The following is a 3,550-nucleotide window of genomic DNA, read 5'->3' on the forward strand; positions in this document are numbered from 1 at the left end:
CATGCCAAACAGCATCGGAAAACCACAGGGTTTTTTTATGTGAAACTGCTTTATTAGTACTTAGATACACCTTGTGGTGCAACCTGGACACATCTTCAGTGATGTTACTGGGGTCATTGGGTGTTTCGGGTCTTACATCAGACACCCTCACCCGGGTGACCCAGCTGGGGGTGATCAGGCCCTGACTTGTGTCCAGGTAGCGCACTACGTCACACATCCCCCCTCCTCAACCAGAGCCAACGTGAGGCCTTTTCAGCAGCCTCCAAGATGTTCATAATGGCTCTCCGCCTGTGCAGCCCACAGATCCCTAGGAGTCCCAGGACCCGGTGTAGAGACTGGCCCCATTCCTCCGACACTCAGCTACCAGATCTGCGTATTTGGCCCTTTTCCTCTCTTGTGCTTCCTCCATAAGTTCTTCCCAGGGGACAGTTAACTCAAGTAGCACCACCTGCTTACTTGCCACGGACATCAAGACAATGTCTGGCCGGAGTGTTGTAGTTGCAATGATGTCCGGGAATCTCAACTGTCTCCCTAGGTCAACCAGGAGCTGCCAGTCCCTTGCTGTTTCGAGCAGGCCCCCCTGGGTCTTTCTTGGGGGCTGGGGCTTCTCACCTGCTCGAACAAAGGTGATGGTGCACTTGGAGGGTTGTTGCCGCTTGCTGATGTTGATGCCAGTGCAGATGGTGTCTGCTACTGCCCTCAGGACCTGGTGGTGGCGCCAACAGTACAGACCATCTCCCAAGGCATTTGAGCAGCAGCTGAGGATATGTTCTAATGATCCCCTTTTCTGGCAGAGTTGGCAAGCAGGTGAGTCCACCATGCCCCAGGTGACTGGTTGGCAGGGCTCAGGAGGACGTCATACACTGACTGGACCAAGAACTTGAAATGGTGTGACTCCACCTTCCACAGTTCTGCCCAGGTGATCTTGCGGCCAGCTGTATGCTCCCACTTGGTCCAGGCCCCCTGCTTAGACATGCCCACCATTCTGCTGAAGCAGGCTTCCTCCACATCGGCACAAACCTCCTCCTGGATCAGCTTTCGCTTCTCCTTTCCACTGGCTTTGCTGTAGCAAGGTTTCGGCTTGCTACCAAGCCCGGCCCGACCAGTGGCCACAGTGCCCACCAGGATGCTGTGCCACAACCTTGCCTCTGCCCGTTCCACTGCATGCTGGGCGCACCGCTTCCATCCTGTTCTGACCTCTACACCTGCTGAGGAGACCTTGGTGTCAGCGGAATCTCGGTAGAGTAGGACTTCTCTGTCTCGGGTGACCTTGAACTCGGAACCCAGACTGCTGAACAGAAGCTGCAGCTTGTTGTTATGCCCAAACATGCTGCTTAGGCTCCGTGGCAGGCCCAGTCACCTCCATAGGAACTGGCTCATCTTCCTCTCAAGGCCCTCCACGATGGTAATGGGGACTTCATAGATTAGCATCAGCCAGAGGAGATGAGGCAGCTGGTAAATACAGGCCTTAAACTTCCCAGGAAGCCCTGACTTGTCCACAGCTGAGAGCCACTTGTCGAGGTCATCGCTGGTACCCTGGCGTGCAGTGGTGTCCTTCAGATTGCTAGTGAAGAGCTTTCCCAGGCTCTTCACCGGCTTTTCTGACACAGATGGAATTCTAGTGTCTCCCAGAGTGAAGCGGAAGTGGTCGGTTACTTTTCCTTTCTTTTCATGAGCCATTCCAGACCTTGAAGGAGCCACCTGTATCCGGGTACTGAAGTTGTAGTTACCGTAAGATTGTCCATGAATGCTCTAATTGGGGGTTGTCAGGTCCCAGATCTGGACAGTGGACCTCTGCACTCCACTTCCGCCGACTTCACAAGCATGTTCCTGGCCAATGCAAACAGGGACACAAAGATTGTGCAGCCGGTAATGATACCCTTCTCCAAACGATGCCACTCTGATGTTGAAGCCCCAGAGGACACCCTCAGACTAAAGTTGTTGTAATAGTCGACGATGAGGTCTCGGATCTTCTCTGGGACATGGTATCTTCTCAGGGCCAATTCCACCAGCTTGTGTGGAATCGATCCATGAGCATTGGCAAGGTCCAGCCACAGCAAGTCCCCCTTGCTCTCTCGTGCCTCTCGGATCAATTGGGTTACCACCCCTGTGTGTTTGATACACCCTGGAACCCCTGGGACTCCGCCCTTTTGCACCGAGGTGTCTATGTAGGTGTTCTTTAGGAGAAATCCCATGAGGCGATTGGCAACAATCTTGAAGAAGGCCTTACACTCAATACTGAGGAGGGAGATTGTCCTGAACTGCTCGATGTTGCTAGCATTCTCCTCCTTGGGAATCCACATGCCCTCTGCGTATCTCCACTGCTGGGGTACTTTCCCTTTCCTCTAGATCACTCTGAAGATCTTCCACAGATGTTCCAAAAGCCTGGGGCAGTGTTTGAAGACCTTGTATGGAACTCCACTTGGGCCTGGTGCCGAAGCTGCTCTGGCAGATTTGATGACCTCTTTGACTTCCTTAAGGGTGGGTTCATTGATGTTAAACAGGGTTCTGGGTTCCAGTGGGCATATGAGGGCTGCACAGTGGCCGAGATCTTGCTCTCTCATGCCGTCGCTGTAGGTGTTACTGATGTAGCGGTTGATGTCTTCCTCGGGACATGAGAGTTGACCACTGCGTTCCTCTACGAGCAGCTTCTTTGTGAACCCAAATGGATTGGCAATGAAGGCACTGCGCTTGCGGGCCCTCTCCTTACCCCTCTTCCTGTGCCACTCAGCACGCCGAAGGGTGATTAACCTTTCCCTTACCACGCCTCTTAGTTCTGCCAGGGCTGCCTTCTTTTCCTCACTTGCTTTTCTGTACTGGCTCCTGAGTGTCCGCAGCTCTTGTCTGAGGTGGGTGATCTTAACCTCTCGTCGGTTTGGAATTGGTGCTGCAGTAGTAGCCTTGGTGGCATGTTGTTCCTTGATGCCAAATCTGTCTGAAGCGATGCTGATTATAAACGTGCTCATTGTCAGGAGCCTCTGGCCCACATCTCCCTTGGCTGTTGCTTCAAGGGCTGCATCAACATCTTCATCAAACTGGTGCCACTCTGACTCTTTGTTGGCAGCGCGCCACAAAATCCAACGATGTTCAGATGGTCTGCTTTGGGGTGTCGCTTGTGGTGCTTGGAGGCTCTGGGCACTGTGGGGTGTGTCCGGGCCTGGCTTCTCCTCCGTCTCACCAGGTGCTGTATCAAGTACTGGCACTGTGCGTTGCGCCACTTGCCTCCTCATGCAGCCCATCTTGGTCTGGTGAATTTTCAGACCAGTCGGATTTTTGCAGACCTTTCCACATCTGCAGACTGCACTCGTAGTCGATTGTACGTTCACATGGGTCATTACCAGAATATCCGTCCGTTCAGGGCGCTCATTTCCCACCCCTCCCGGGCGCCCCTGGGGGTATTTCTCCTTAGGGTTCTTCGTAGCGTATGTTGGGTGCTCCCTTTTGAGAGCTGCAGCTTGGGGTGCTAACCTTCCCTGTCCCGGGTGCCGTTTCTCCGAGCTGTCCACTGTCTCTCCAGTTGTCACCACACTTTCAAAGTTGTCATCCAGCC

The 3,550-nt window shown here is 53.6% G+C and overlaps 1 pseudogene; it reads right to left on the reverse strand.

Moving 5' to 3' along the window:
* Positions 1–209: 209 nt before the first annotated feature.
* Positions 210–3,284, reverse strand: LOC126385527 (uncharacterized; annotated as a pseudogene).
* Between the last annotated feature and the right edge of the window lie 266 nt (positions 3,285–3,550).

This window comes from Epinephelus moara, chromosome 24 (assembly GCF_006386435.1).
Source record: "Epinephelus moara isolate mb chromosome 24, YSFRI_EMoa_1.0, whole genome shotgun sequence".
Taxonomy (NCBI): Eukaryota; Metazoa; Chordata; class Actinopteri; order Perciformes; family Serranidae; genus Epinephelus; species Epinephelus moara.